This window comes from Pleurodeles waltl, chromosome 8, assembly GCF_031143425.1.
Source record: "Pleurodeles waltl isolate 20211129_DDA chromosome 8, aPleWal1.hap1.20221129, whole genome shotgun sequence".
NCBI lineage: Eukaryota > Metazoa > Chordata > Amphibia > Caudata > Salamandridae > Pleurodeles > Pleurodeles waltl.
This window is the reverse complement of record NC_090447.1, coordinates 1,158,181,942-1,158,198,942: the sequence shown is the minus strand read 5'-3', so window position 1 is coordinate 1,158,198,942 and position 17,001 is coordinate 1,158,181,942.

Genomic DNA, 17,001 nt, shown 5'->3' with positions numbered 1-17,001 from the left:
CAGGGGCAGTAGTCGACCTAAGGGGAATAGCTTCAGGATACCTAGTAGCATGATCCACTACTACTAGGATATACATATTTCCTGAGGCTGTGGGAGGTTCTAGTGGACCAACTATGTCCACACCCACTCTTTCAAAGGGGACCCCCACCACTGGAAGTGGAATGAGGGGGGCCTTTGGATGCCCACCTGTCTTACCACTGGATTGACAGGTGGGGCAGGAGAGGCAAAACTCCTTAACCTTCTGGGACATATTGGGCCAGTTGAAGTGGTTGACTAACCTCTCCCACGTCTTGGTTTGTCCCAAATGCCCAGCAAGGGGAATATCACGGGCTAAGGTCAGAATAAACTCTCTGAACGACTGAGGCACTACCACTCTCCTAGTGGCACCAGGTTTGGGGTCTCTGGCCTCAGTGTACAGGAGTCCATCTTCCCAATAGACCCTATGTGTTCCATTTTTCTTGCCCTTGGACTCTTCAGCAGCTTGCCGCCTAAGGCCTTCAAGAGAGGGACAGGTTTCTTGTCCCTTACACAGCTCCTCCCTTGAGGGTCCCCCTGGGCCTAAGAGCTCAACCTGATAAGGTTCAAGCTCCAAAGGCTCAGTTCCCTCAGAGGGCAGAACTTCTTCCTGAGAAGAGAGGTTCTCTTTTTCTGACTGTGTTGCAGTTGGTTTCCAAACTGACTTTCCTTTTCTCTTGGTAGGCTGGGCCTTTCTTCCAGACTCCAGCTCTACTTTTTCACCCTGTGCCTTGCATTGTGCTCTTGTTTTTACACACACCAGTTCAGGGATACCCAGCATGGCTGCATGGGTTTTTAGCTCTACCTCAGCCCATGCTGAGGACTCCAGGTCATTTCCAAGCAGACAGTCTACTGGGATGTTTGAGGAGACCACCACCTGTTTCAGGCCATTGACCCCTCCCCATTCTAAAGTTACCATTGCCATGGGATGTGCTTTAGTCTGATTGTCAGCGTTGGTGACTGTATAAGATTTCCAGTCAGGTATTGGCCAGGGGAAACCAGTTTCTCTGTCACCATGGTGACACTGGCACCTGTATCCCTCAGGCCCTCTATACTTGTCCGATTAATAAAGAGCTGCTGCCTGTATTTTTGCATGTTAGGCGGCCAGGCAGCTAGTGTGGCTAAATCCACCCCACCCTCAGAGACTAGAGTAGCTTCAGTGTGGACCCTGATTTGCTCTGGGCACACTGTTGATCCCACTTGGAGACTGGCCATTCCAGTGTTACCTGGAGTGGAGTTTGGAGTGGAACCTTTCTTGGGACAGGCCTTGTCTCCAGTTTGGTGTCCAGGCTGATTACAGCTACGACACCAGGCCTTTTTGGGATCAAAGTTTTTACCCTTGTACCCAGGATTGTTTTGTGAAGAGGCTCTGGGCCCACCCTCCTGTGCAGGTTTTTGGGGGCCTGTAGAAGACTCTTTACTATTTTTATTTTTGGCTGTCTCACCACCTTTCCCCTGGGGAGGTTTTGTGACCCCTTTCTTTTGGTCACCCCCTGTGGAAGTTTTGGACACCCTTGTCTTGACCCAATGGTCAGCCTTCTTTCCCAATTCTTGGGGAGAAATTGGTCCTAGGTCTACCAGATGCTGATGCAGTTTATCATTGAAACAATTACTTAACTGGTGTTCTTTCACAAATAAATTGTACAGCCCATCATAATTACTTACACCACTGCCTTGAATCCAACCATCTAGTGTTTTTACTGAGTAGTCTACAAAGTCAACCCAGGTCTGGCTCGAGGTTTTTTGAGCCCCCCTGAATCTAATCCTATACTCCTCAGTGGAGAATCCAAAGCCCTCAATCAGAGTACCCTTCATGAGGTCATAAGATTCTGCATCTTTTCCAGAGAGTGTGAGGAGTCTATCCCTACACTTTCCTGTGAACATTTCCCAAAGGAGAGCACCCCAGTGAGATCTGTTCACTTTTCTGGTTACACAAGCCCTCTCAAAAGCTGTGAACCATTTGGTGATGTCATCACCATCTTCATATTTAGTTACAATCCCTTTAGGGATTTTCAACATGTCAGGAGAATCTCTGACCCTATTTATGTTGCTGCCACCATTGATGGGTCCTAGGCCCATCTCTTGTCTTTCCCTCTCTATGGCCAGGATCTGTCTTTCCAAAGCCAATCTTTTGGTCATCCTGGCTAACTGGATGTCCTCTTCACTGGAGTTATCCTCAGTGATTTCAGAGTTGTTGGTCCCTCCTGTGAGGGAACCAGCATCTCTGACTATTATTTGTGGAGTCAGGGCTTGAGAAGCCCTGCTCTCCCTAAGTAGGACTGGAGGGGGGGAATTTCCCTCCAAATCACTATCTTCATCCTCTGAGTTGCCACCCTCAGAGGGGTTGGCCTTTTCAAACTCTGCCAAAAGCTCCTGGAGCTGTACTTTGGTAGGTTTGGGGCCCATTGCTATTTTCTTTAGTTTACAGAGTGACCTTAGCTCTCTCATCTGTAGATGGAGGTAAGGTGTGGTGTCGAGTTCAACCACAGTCACATCTGTGCTAGACATTTTGCTTCTAAAAGTTGGAATACTTTTTAAGAAACTAAAACTGGTTCTAGAATCTAATTCAAACTTTTAACAAACTTTTAAACTCTAAAAGAAATGCTAACAGGGATTAACACAAGGCCCTAGCAGGACTTTAAAGAATTTAGAAAACTTTTCAAATTGCAAAAATCAATTTCTAATGACAATTTTGGAATTTGTCGTGTGATCAGGTATTGGCTGAGTAGTCCAGCAAATGCAAAGTCTTGTACCCCACCGCTGATCCACCAATGTAGGAAGTTGGCTCTGTATGTGCTATTTCAAAGTAAGGAATAGCATGCACAGAGTCCAAGGGTTCCCCTTAGAGGTAAAATAGTGGTAAAAATAGATAATACTAATGCTCTATTTTGTGGTAGTGTGGTCGAGCAATAGGCTTACCCAAGGAGTAGTGTTAAGCATTTGTTGTACATACACATAGACAATAAATGAGGTACACACACTCAGAGACAAATCCAGCCAATAGGTTTTGTTATAGAAAAATATATTTTCTTAGTTTATTTTAAGAACCACAGGTTCAAATTTAACATGTAATATCTTGTTTGAAAGGTATTGCAGGTAAGTACATTAGGAACTTTGAATCATTTCAATTGCATGTATACTTTTCAAGTTATTCACAAATAGCTATTTCAAAAGTGGACACAGTGCAATTTTCACAGTTCCTGGGGGAGGTAAGTTTTTGTTAGTTTTACCAGGTAAGTAAGACACTTACAGGGTTCAGTTCTTGGTCCAAGGTAGCCCACCGTTGGGGGTTCAGAGCAACCCCAAAGTTACCACACCAGCAGCTCAGGGCCGGTCAGGTGCAGAGTTCAAAGTGGTGCCCAAAACGCATAGGCTAGAATGGAGAGAAGGGGGTGCCCCGGTTCCGGTCTGCTTGCAGGTAAGTACCCGCGTCTTCGGAGGGCAGACCAGGGGGGTTTTGTATGGCACCGGGGGGGACACAAGCCCACACAGAAATTTCACCCTCAGCGGCGCGGGGGCGGCCGGGTGCAGTGTTAGAACAGGCGTGGGGTTCGCAATGTAAGTCAATGAGAGATCAAGGGATCTCTTTAGCGCTGCAGGCAGGCAAGGGGGGGCTTCCTCGGGGAAACCTCCACTTGGGCAAGGGAGAGGGACTCCTGGGGGTCACTTCTGCAGTGAAAGTCCGGTCCTTCAGGTCCTGGGGGCTGCGGGTGCAGGGTCTTTTCCAGGCGTCGGGACTTAGGTTTCAGAGAGTCGCGGTCAGGGGAAGCCTCGGGATTCCCTCTGCAGGCGGCGCTGTGGGGGCTCAGGGGGGACAGGTTTTGGTACTCACAGTCGTAGAGTAGTCCGGGGGTCCTCCCTGAGGTGTTGGTTCTCCACCAGCCGAGTCGGGGTCGCCGGGTGCAGTGTTGCAAGTCTCACGCTTCTTGCGGGAGTTGCAGGGTTCTTTAAAGCTGCTTCTTGGAACAAAGTTGCAGTCTTTTTGGAGCAGGTCCGCTGTCCTCGGGAGTTTCTTGTCGTCGTCGAAGCAGGGCAGTCCTCAGAGGATGCAGAGGTCGCTGGTCCCTTTGGAAGGCGTCGCTGGAGCAGAGTTCTTTGGAAGGCAGGAGACAGGCCGATGAGTTTCTGGAGCCAAGGCAGTTGTTGTCTTCTGGTCTTCCTCTGCAGGGGTTTTCAGCTAGGCAGTCCTTCTTCTTGTTGGTGCAGGAATCTAATTTTCTAGGGTTCAGGGTAGCCCTTAAATACTAAATTTAAGGGCGTGTTTAGGTCTGGGGGGTTAGTAGCCAATGGCTACTAGCCCTGAGGGTGGGTACACCCTCTTTGTGCCTCCTCCCAAGGGGAGGGGGTCACAATCCTAACCTTATTGGGGGAATCCTCCATCTGCAAGATGGAGGATTTCTAAAAGTTAGAGTCACCTCAGCTCAGGACACCTTAGGGGCTGTCCTGACTGGCCAGTGACTCCTCCTTGTTATTCTCATTATTTTCTCCGGCCTTGCCGCCAAAAGTGGGGGCCGGGGCCGGAGGGGGCGGGCAACTCCACTAGCTGGAGTGTCCTGTGGTGCTGTGACAAAGGGGTGAGCCTTTGAGGCTCACCGCCAGGTGTTACAGCTCCTGCCTGGGGGAGGTGTTAGCATCTCCACCCAGTGCAGGCTTTGTTACTGGCCTCAGAGTGACAAAGGCACTCTCCCCATGGGGCCAGCAACATGTCTCTAGTGTGGCAGGCTGCTGGAACTAGTCAGCCTACACAGACAGTCGGTTAAGTTTCAGGGGGCACCTCTAAGGTGCCCTCTGGGGTGTATTTTGCAATAAAATGTACACTGGCATCAGTGTGCATTTATTGTGCTGAGAAGTTTGATACCAAACTTCCCAGTTTTCAGTGTAGCCATTATGGTGCTGTGGAGTTCGTGTTTGACAAACTCCCAGACCATATACTCTTATGGCTACCCTGCACTTACAATGTCTAAGGTTTTGTTTAGACACTGTAGGGGTACCATGCTCATGCACTGGTACCCTCACCTATGGTATAGTGCACCCTGCCTTAGGGCTGAAAGGCCTGCTAGAGGGGTGACTGACCTATACTTGCATAGGCAGTGAGAGGCTGGCATGGCACCCTGAGGGGAGTGCCATGTCGACTTACTCGTTTTGTTCTCACTAGCACACACAAGCTGGCAAGCAGTGTGTCTGTGCTGAGTGAGAGGTCTCCAGGGTGGCATAAAACATGCTGCAGCCCTTAGAGACCTTCCTTGGCATCAGGGCCCTTGGTACTAGAAGTACCAGTTACAAGGGACTTATCTGGATGCCAGGGTCTGCCAATTGTGGATACAAAAGTACAGGTTAGGGAAAGAACACTGGTGCTGGGGCCTGGTTAGCAGGCCTCAGCACACTTTCAATTGTAAACATAGCATCAGCAAAGGCAAAAAGTCAGGGGGCAACCATGCCAAGGAGGCATTTCCTTACACCCATAATCTGTGATAACCTGCTGGGGCAGACCTGTCCCCATGGCCGAGGTTGTCCTATCATCGGACTTGGGCCACACAGAGATTGTGGGTTTCACTAAGCAGGGCTGGTGGATGGAGGACCTTTCCTTGTATCATTCAATCCCACTACTTTACTTAGAGGTCCAGTTTCTAGCTAAAACACTGGTGAATAGACTGATCAATCATTTCCCAAACCTGGTCCATTGGGACCAGGTAGGATTTATGCACCACCAGGCTACCCACTACAGTATACGGTGTGTATACAATGCGATGGAGCTAGCAGACAGGCTAGAAGAGCTGACAGTTATCCTCCTGGCAAATATAAACAAAGCATTTGACTCTGTGAGTTGGGAATACTTGTTTCCCCTCCTCCAGTGCCTAAACTGGTCCACGGTTCATCTCTGATCTCAAATGTCTATATACCGACTTAACAGCTTTTGAGCAGGTGGCGGGGGTCAGGTCAGGCACATTTTGTTTACAGTGGGAGACGTGGAAGGGCTTCCCCCTCTCCCCCTGATCTTTGCTCTCAATATGGAGCCACTGATGGTGTGGGTGACAATGGATGCACAGGTGCGGGCTTCGAGTAGAGGGAGGGAATGTCAGACAGGATATCGCTATATGCTGATGAAGTCCTCTTTTTCTTCATGTCACCAGACACCACGGGGCCCTGGATATTGCAGATTATGAAAATATTTGGAGTGACCTCTGGTCCACAGTGTTCTCAGGAGCACTGGTCCCCAGGGACGCTAGTGGGCATCCGGATTCCAGGTTGCCACTAACAGGTTCAAATACCTGGGCGTTTTTGTATCCCTGATGAGACAGTGGAATTCACAGCTACTGTGGAACTGGTGCTGGCTTGCCTTAGGGAGAAATAAAGATCTGGTTGGTGCTCTCTCTGTCAAGATGGCGTGCATGCACAGATTCCTCCCTCAACTGTAGAACTTCCAGTGTGACATTCCATGATGTTGGTTCCTCCAGCTGAACTCCATCAACCCATTTTTATGGGAGGAGGTCCCTTCATATTGCCCTTAGCAAATGTTCCCAGTCCACCTATTGTGGGGGTATCGTGGTAGCGGATGTTAAATCATACTATTTGGCAGCTCACCCCTAAACATAAACAATTAGTAGTATGACACATAAGGTGATCCGGAGTATGCATAGGACTAATGGGTAATTGGGACTACCCCATTAATCACATATCTTTGTAGGGGGGTAGGGGTGATGGTCTTCCCCTGGAGCGACAGTAGTGCTAACCCTGTGGCATCCATCACTCAAGCGGTTGAAATGTTGAGGCAGGCTGACGGAGCAGATGGCGCTTTGGCAAGGATGTTCACTTCCACAAGCGGCAGCCATAGTGGGGTTCCAGAAATGGGATTTCAACGGGATATCTACCGTGGGGGGATGTTATGCAAGGCACAGTTCTTAAATTGTTCTAATTTCTACAGGCTGAATATCAGCTTTATTGAAGTCAATTCCATAGATATCTTCAGCTCCGTTATGTGCTTGCTGACCCTATATATATCTGCCCGGTCTGCTCTTCTCAAATGTAATCCCTTGTAGGGAAAGTATATTATGGGTGACCTGGATGACCACAAAGTCGCAAAAATCAACCAAACACTTATTTCCAACCAACCAGAAGCATTGATGTCTTTCACGTGGTGTGGGAGGCTGATGCCGGGGAATTGGAAATGAAGACTGAATGGAAGTCCTGGGGACACCACAGGTAGTGGCCATCACAACCTGGCTCCGGATGATCAAACGCAAATACCTCAATGGGTCTTCTTTACACATCATCAGCTTTGGCCCATGGGGGTGATTGCCTTCACATCCTGTTTCCGTTGCGGTGAGGGAGAGGGCTCATTCTTGCATACACTGTGGAGCTATCCCGAGTTGGATATATCCTGCCAGGGGGTGACAACATGCCTGGGTGGGGTCCTGTCTTAGCGGATTCCGGGGGACCAAGAATTGCCCTTTTCCACCTCATGGATGACCTAGGTGGGGATAGATATAAATTGACCTTGCTTTAACAGGTATAGCCCTCAGCCAAATGAGATATAGCTAAAGAGTGGAAGGCGGTGCCCCCCATCGCTGGCAGTGTGGAAGAGGGGTAATGGCCATTGTATGGGCTTAGAGATTGCATTATATAAGGTGAGGGGTTGCTATAAAAACATCCCAAAATCTGGAAGAGATGGGTGGATTACAGGGGGATAGAATTGGAATCGGTCCGTCCTGTGCCCCACCTGATTGATGATGAAGTCCACACATTTCGGGGAGGGGGGCAGATCGAACAGGGGTGGGATTGCCAGCAGGGCACCCAGGCTACATTTATGTTTGGCAGAAGATACAAGGGAGGAGGGGGGATCTGAAGGACAGATATAGTTTGCTGATATTGGGGGTCATTACAACATTGGCAGTAAAAGCCGCTTACCGCCATGCAGAAGACCGCCAACACACTGCCGCGGAATTCCGCCACGGTCATTATGACCCAAAGCCCGGAATCCGCCAAAATCTACACACCCACACAAGTCCGCCACACCAAAGGTCAGTGATAAACTGGTGAAAACAAAACCTCCACTGTCACGCCAACAGGAATACGCCCACACTATCACGACCCACGAATCCATGCAGCGGTCTTTTAACCGCGGTATTCCATTGGCGGTACACACCGCCGCACTCAAAATACACACACTCTTACAAAACACATCCACATTGGACAATTCGAAATACACACATCTGATACATGTACAGACACCACTCCCACACATCCAATACAATATAAAACACACACAAACATCACCCACAAACCCCTACGACCAGAATTGCGACTGAAGGCCAGAGAGAGACACCACCATCTCCAAACGAGCATCCACAGGCACTCAACACCATCACTCATATAACATCCACGCACCTCACACAATACACCTCTAAATATCACCCCACACATCACAACACACACCACCCCACACATCACCCCCACCACCCCATGGCACCGCAAAGACACCCCAGGTTCTCTGAGGAGGAGCTCAGGGTCATGGTCGAGGAAATCATCCAGGTAGAGCCACAGCTATTTGGATCACAGGTGCAGCACACCTCCATAGCTAGGAAGATGGAGCTATGGCGAAGAATCGTAGACAGGGTCAACACAGTGGGACAGCACCCAAGAACTAGGGATGACATCAGGAAGAGGTGGAATGACCTACGGGGGAAGGTGCGTTCCGTGGTCTCAAGACACCACATCGCGGTTCAGAGGACTGGCGGCGAACCCCTACCCCCTCCCCCACAACTAACAACATCGGAGGAGCAGGTCTTGGCTATCCTGCATCCTGGGGGCCTCGCAGGAGTAGCTGGAGGAATGGACTCTGGTAAGTCAAATCTTTACTACTTCATCCCCCACCCAACCTGCATGCCATCACATACCCTCACCCTCACTTCATCACCCCAACTCCTCACACATGTCCCAATATCACAAACCACACATCCCAAACCCAAGCCCTGCATGCAACACCAAAGCATGGACACCCAAACCAAAGCATGGCCACTGCACATACCCATACACCCCCGTAACCCATCATCACACATGGTCCTACACAGGAATGCAAGCACTGTGGTACACGGTCACCCACCCATTGCACACCATGGCACATACAGATGCAATAATCATGCTTTTACACCCCTGCAGGACCCCTACCCAACATCACCGGACAGGAGGATCCAGATATGCACACTCCACCCACAGAAGAGGCCCACAGTGATGACAGCAGCTCTGTCCAACTGGATCTAGACGACCAGCCCGGCCCATCTGGGACCTCGGGACAGTCGGTTCCCCTCACACTGGCACAAGCCACTACAGAGCTTCCCCTCTCTGGAAACACCAGCACAGCACCCACACAGCGGGCCCATAGCTCTGTCCCCAGGACACGTCAAGCAGCAGTGTGTCCACCACTACAGGGAACCCAGGCTAACCCACCACCCCAACAACAACAGGGACCTGGGGGCAGTGGCAGTGGGCACACGGTTCAGGGGACAGAGGCCCAGGAACACAGGGGAACTGGGAGGGCTGCTGTGCGACAGGGGGAAGACAGGCCCAGGGAACCCACTCTCCACGAGGCCCTCTCCAACATCATGGGAGCCTACCACCATTCACAGGAGACGATGGCAATGGTACTGGCCAAGTTTCAGGAGACCCAGTGGCTGCAGGAGGAACAGTATTTGGGCTTCAGGGAGGAACTCAAATCTATCAATTCCACCCTGGGCACCATTGTAGGGGTGCTGAAGGAACTCGTCAACACCAGGAGGGGCACTGTGGCACAACAAGGGGCCCCTGACACTAGCCTGGACGATGAACTGCCCACCACCTCCGCCGGCGCTAGTGTTCAGGAGGCACCGCCACAGGACCACCGCACCAGCACCCCACCCCCTGCAGAGGGAGAACCACCCCACAAACGGACCCTGAGATCCGGGACAAAGACAGAGAATTATGCCAAGACCCCCGCCAAGAAATGAGGCAACCCTGATTGTCATCCTTTTGTCCCACCTTGTCACCCTGTCCATCCTTAAACTGCCCAGCTCCACTTCCTATGCCCCTTTGGACAATGCACCTGTGAGACTAATAGACTGGACTCTGCCATGGACATTCCTCCACCATCACCCCTCACCATTTTACAACCCCCTCCAATATTGAGCACTTAAATAAACACCCTTAAAGCACAAAACAATCAGGAGTCTGTCTGTGATTTCGAAATAGTGTATTAGCAATTACAGTGGCAAAATGCTCTTTCAAATGCAATGTCAACATACCTATGTCACACAGCTCTAGTCCATGAGGAAACAAAGCAGATGTCACACAGTGGGACCCACATCTGTGAAATCGTAAGGGAAAGTGACAACTCAGTGACCATACACTGGGTGAAAATGACAGACAGTAGAGAGGTAGTAGATGTAAATCAGATGTAGCAGGCAGTGTTGTCTTCTTATCTTTGTCTCACTGGAAGTATTGCAGGATCACCGTGTTCCTGTTGTCGATGTCCTCTTCTTCTGCTTCCTCATCTTCACTGTCCACAGGGTCCACAGCTGCCACAACACCTCCATCTGGACCGTCCTGCTGCAGAAAAGGCACCTGTCGTCACAAAGCCAAGTTGTGAAGCATACAGCAGGCCACAATGATCTGGTATACCTTCTTTGGTGAGTAGAATAGGGAACCACCTGTCATATGGAGGCCCCGGAACCTGGCCTTCAGGAGGCCATAGGTCCGCTCTATAATCCTCAAAGTTCGCCCATTGGCCTCACTGTAGCGTTCCTCTGCCCTTGTCCTGGGATTCCTCACTGGGGTCAGTAGCCATGACAGGTTGGGGTAACCAGAGTCACCTGCAAATGGCGAGGGACAACTGTTAGTCACACACTAACTCATAAGGACATCCACAGACCCAGACAACTATTCCCACTGTATTGGGTCCATGTCTTCACCTAATAGCCACACCCGGTGCCTCTGGAGTTGCCCAATCACATAAGGGATGCTGCTATTCCACAGGATGTAAGCATCATGCTCTGAGCCAGGGAATTTTGCATTAACATGGGAGATGTACTGGTCTGCCAAACACACCATCTGCACATTCATGGAATGGTAACTCTTCCGGTTTCTGTACACCTGTTCACTCCTGCGGGGGGGCTAAGGCCACATGTGTCCCATCAATGGCACCTATGATGTTGGGGATATGTCCCAGGGCATAGAAATCACCTTTCACTGTAGGCAAATCCTCCACCTGAGGGAAAACGATGTAGCTCCGCATGTGTTTCAGCAGGGCAGACAACACTCTGGACAACACGTTGGAAATCATAGGCTGGGACATCCCTGTTGCTATGGCCACTGTTGTTTGAAAAGACCCACTTGCTAGGAAATGGAGTACTGACAGCACCTGCACTTGAGGGGGGATTCCTGTGGGATGGCGGATAGATGACATCAAGTCTGGCTCCAACTGGGCACAAAGGGCCATATTTATACTCCGTTTGCGCCGAAATTGCGTCGTTTTTTTTGACGCAATTTCGACGCAAAACTAACGCCAACTAACGCCATATTTATACTATGGCGTTAGAGGCGAATAGCGCCAAAGTTCCTGGAATGTGCGTCATTTTTTAGCGTGAACCCCTTCCTTGCGTTAATGATATGCAAGGGAGGCGTTCCCGTCTAAAAAATGACTCCCAGGCCTTTACGTGGTATTTATACTCCCGGGCAAAAGAGACGCCCGGGAGTTGGCGTGGCAAAAAACGGCGCATTTGCACCACTTTTTAACGCCTGCTCAGGGCAGGCGTTAAGGGGCCTGTGGGCTCAAAATGAGCCCACAGGTGCCCTCCCATGCCCCCAGGGACCCCCCCTGCCACCCTTGCCCACCCCAGGAGGACCCCCAAGGATGGAGGGACCCACCCCAGGGACATTCAGGTAAGTTCAGGTAAGTATAATTTTTTATTTTTTATATTTGTTTTTGGTGGCATAGGGGGGCCTTATTTGTGCCCCCCTACATGCCACTATGCCCAATGACCATGCCCAGGGGACAGAAGTCCCCTGGGCATGGCCATTGGGCAAGGGGGCATGACTCCTATCTTTACAATGATAGGAGTCATGTTGATGGGGGATGGGCGTCGTTAAAAAATGGCGCAAGTCGGGTTAAGACGATTTTTTCGACGTAACCTGACTTGCCCCATTTTAAGACGCCCATGCGCCATTTTCCCCCTACGCCGGCGCTGTCTGGTCTACGTGGTTTTTTCCCACGCAAACCAGGCAGCGCCGGTCTGATTGCGCCGTCTAACGCCATTCCATAAATACGGCGCCCGCATGGCGCTTCAGAATGGCGTTAGACGGCGCAAAACTTTTTGACGCTAAACTGCGTTAGCGCAGTTTAGCGTCAAAAAGTATAAATATGGGCCAAAGTTTCTGGATTGTGGCACATGTTGCACCGGAGGATGCCCCATCTCCTCACATGCGCCAGCAGACGGTGCCTATGGAGGAGAACAGCGAGCAGAGAGTCAACCAACTCTGAGGTACGTAAACACAGCTTACTCTGAAAATATTATCAAATCGAAATATGCCTGTATGAGTGTTTAGGCAAGGCCTAGATATGTGTGACACAGTCCAAAATAATGCCATGTGGGCCCCTGAAATGGCGGCTTCCTGACCCGTAAAGTGGGACAGGGGGATATGAGGTAACTGCATTGGCGTTGTACACAGTCACGGTAGGTGGTCGAAGACCGCAGTGCAATCCTGGATTGGCTAACATTGGACCCTATGGGTCCCACGATCCAATGACGATGTACACCGGCGGTGACGGTACGCACCGCCGCAGACGCGACCGCCATTTTGTATCTGTTCAATCACTTGATACCTGACCTTCGACAGGAGAGGACCTACACTGCAAGTGCTGCTGTTACCTCAGTCTGGAAGAGACAATGGCTCGTGTGTCTGGGGAAAGGGCCCCTGCCTTCAGCATGGAGGAGTTGGAGAAACTCGTTGATGGGGGCCTCCCCAGTACACGCTACTCTACGGTCCTCCAGACAAACAGGTAAGTACACTGTGAGCATGCTGTATGGGCAATGCCTGTGTGGAGTGGTGTGAATGAAAGATGGGGGGGGGTGAGAATGAGGCGGGCATGAAACGACGGTGAGTGCATGTGCATCATGGCAAGGGTAGGGATGCGGGCCAATGACTGTGACGGTGCAGATGGTAATTACTTCTCTTTTTCCCCTGTACAATTCTTGTAGGTCAACGCCCACCAGAAGAAGGACATTTGGCATGCCATTGCCAAGGAAGTCCGGACCCTGGGGGTCTACTACAGACGGAGCACCCACTGCCGGAAAAGATGGGAGGACATTTGCCGCTGGAGCAAGAAGATGGTGGAGGCCCAGCTGGGGTTGGCCCCCAACGTGGGAGGGGTTCCCATCGCACCATGACCCCCCTGATGTTCAGGATCCTGGTGGTGGCATTCCCGGAGTTGGATGGGCGCTTGAGGGCATCACAGCAGACACAAGGGGGTGAGTACACTCTCATTCTGCTGATTCAGCACGCATTGTAGGTGTCTGGGTGGGGGAGGTGGGCTGTGGGTTCCCCTAGGCCAGGGTGACTTTAGTAGGCAAGGACCCTTCTTGAGGCAGGCCCTGTGGCACCCCACCCCACCTGTGTACAGTGCTAACTACACCTAGTCAGGCTCCTGTGACATCCATGTGTGCAGAAATCGGGCATAGGCTTGTAACCCATGTCCCTGGGATTGAATAGTGGACTCCAAGTGCGCGGCATAGTGCAGGGGGCTTCTGTGTCTGTCGTGTCCGCCAACGGTAGCAGTATTGCATGCACTCAACATGTCTTTCTTCTGTCCCCCCCCCTTTTTGTGGTTTCCCTCTTCTTGTGTGCATTAGCATCATCAGGCGGAGGAGCAGTGGCACCGGAGCAGAAGGGAGCTGCATCCCACATGGCCCTGGAGGGCGACACTACGAGTCTGAATTCACCAGTGGGACGGAGGGCGAGGGGAGCTCCACGTCGGGGACAGGAGCTGACACCAACGATACGGACTCTTCCTCTGATGGGAGCTCCCTTGCGGTGGTGGGCCCATCTGTGCCCACCGCATGTACAGGTATAGCCGCCACCCCCCTACCAGCACCGCCCTCCCAGCAGCCCCTCAGCATTTGCCCCGTGCCCACTCACCCACGAGGGTGGGCATCACCTTTGCCCCAGGCACCTCAGGCCCTGCCCCAGTCACCCCTGCTGCCCTCAGTGAAGAGGCCATTGACCAGCTCTTCAGGTCCCTCACTGTTGGGCAGTCTACCATTTTGAATGCCATCCAGGGTGTAGAGAGGCAGTTGCAACAAAGCAATGCATACCTGGAGGGCATTCACTCTGGTCAGACAACCCTTCAGCGAGCTTTTCAGACTCTGGCCTCAGCACTGATGGCAGCCATTGCCCTGTCTCTAGCCTCCCCCCTCCAACTTCCTCCACCCATCCCCACACCCCTGTACCTCAGCCTATCCCAAACACACCATCAGACAATCATGCACACACCTCAACACACAAGGGAAGCTCTGGCAAACATAAGTACCGCACATCCCACAGGCACTCACGCAAGCATAACACACATGCAGACACACCAACATCCACTGCCTCCACTGTGTCCCCCTCCTCGTCGTCTCCCTCCTCCCTCCCTGTCTCGTCTCCACTCACACCTGCATGCACTACATCCTCAGCCACTACGTCCATCACCAACACACCCACCACCACACCCTGCTCACATGCAGTCACCCCCCCCCCACACTACCATTCACACGTCCCCTGTGTCCTCTCCCAGTGTGTCTGTGAGGCCACCTCCCAAGGTACACAAACGCAGCCACACACCCACCCAACAGCCATCCCCCTCACGACAGCCTCCAGCCCATGCACCTTCACCCAAAGTCAGCAAACGTACAGCTCCTACAACCACCACCTTTTCCTCCACTCCCAAACCTCCTCCAGCTACCCATCCCAGTGTTCCTAAGAAACTTTTCCTGGCCAACCTTGACCTCTTTCCCTCACCTCCCCCACCCCTTCAGTCTCCTAGGGCCCGACTCTCCAGGTCCCAACCTAGCACCTCAGCCATAACATCGGCAGTCACTGGATTCTGGAGTGCACCAGGCAGCAGGGCAGCCAGTGTGGCAAGGAGCCAGAGCATGGACAGTCCCCCACCTGTCAAGCATAAAAAGTTGGACAGTGTCCGGCGGGAGAGGGGAAAGAAATCATCCACCAAAGCCGCTGCCAGGGGTACAGTTGGGAGTGTGGAGACAGCTGGGACACCATCCAAGGTGGGGAAGGGGCACAGTAAAACTGGCAAGTCTGGGAAGATCAGAACGGCGGACAAGACCGCCAGAAGCCCCGCTGCCCAGGACAAGACCGCCACCAGCAGCCCCGCTGCCCAAGACAAGACCGCCACCAGCAGCCCCGCTGCCCAGGACAAGACCTCCACCAGCAGCCCCGCTGCCCAGGACAAGACCGCCACCAGAAGCCCCGCTGCCCAGGACAAGACCATAGCACCGCAGGACAGTGAGTGCCAATGATTACAACGCTACTGAGGCCGCCACGGGCAGGATGAAGCACTCTGGGCACCAAGCCTGCTCCAGAACCAGTGGAGAAAGGCATCCACTACCTCTGTCCTTGGCAGGATGAAGCACTCTGGGCCCCAAGACCCCTCCAGAACCAGTGGAGACTGTTATCCACTTGAGAGACTGTGGCTTTGCACTCCCCAGGATTGAACAGTGGGCAAACCACTCACTGTAGAGACTTGAGAGACTGTGGCTTTGCACTCCCCAGGATTGAACAGTGGGCAACCCACCCACTGTAGAGACTTGAGAGACTGTGGCCTTGCACTCCCCAGGATTGAACAGTGGGCAACCCACCCACTGTAGAGACTTGTGAGACTGTGGCTTTGCACTCCCCAGGATTGAACAGTGGACATGGAGCCCCCTTGTGGATCTGGCGTCGTGCACTCATCCGGCTGAGGTGCCCCCCCTTCCCTTCCCCCTGAGGTGCCTGTTTTATTTCTATCTGATGCCCCAGCAGTGTTGTTCGGGTATTGAGTGTGGGCCTCGCCCATGCCTTTTGGGCCCAGTGGTCCACGGACTATGATGGTGGAATCCCTTGGACTTGTGATCTTGGTGTATATAATTGTTTGTAGTGTAAATGTATATATATGTAAATATTTTTGATTTATGTAATTGAATATATAACAATTATGCGACTCATTTCCTTTTGTCCTTGCATTCTTCCAGGGGGGGTTGGGGGGTGTAACTGTAATGTATCATGCTGTATTTTTATGTGTGTTGTAGTGGGTGAGGGTGGGGGTGTTGTGTATTGCATGTGTGTGTCACTGTTTTTACCCTCCCCTGTGTCGTAGGTGCAGTACTCACCGTGGTCTTCGCTGCCGGCGTTCGTGCTCCTGGTAGAGGATCAGGAAGATAAAGGCTGGGAGTATCTGAAGTTCTGGTTCCATGGCGTCCTGGTTCCTCGGGGGTGTGTAGAGGTGAGCGTTTTCCCTTCCAAGTCCTGTTTCCACCGTGTTTTTGTTCGCGGTGAATCTGCCACGGAAAAGGTGGCGGATTGGACTGTTGTAATTCTGTGGGCAGTACATTGTCCTCCGCCTTGTCTGTTGGCGGTTACCGCTGCGGTGTTTGTTTGTACCGCCGTGGCCGTCGGAGTGTTAAAGTGGCTGTCTATGTTGGCGGTTTCCGCCACGGTCGTAATTCCATTTTTTTTACCGCCGGCCTGTTTGCAGTTTTACCGCCGCTTTAACACCGACCGCCAGGGTTGTCATGACCACCATTGTCTTCTTTTTATATTTTTATTATTCTTTGTAGGCCGAGTTGTCCATGTTGAAAATCTCAATTTAAAACTCAATAAAATGTGCTAAAAAAAAGATCGTTGAATTGAATGTCTATTCAAAAGGGCAATCACTGAGGGACCTCAGGACCTAATTTGAAGGGTCCTTGAAGCCAGACATAACAA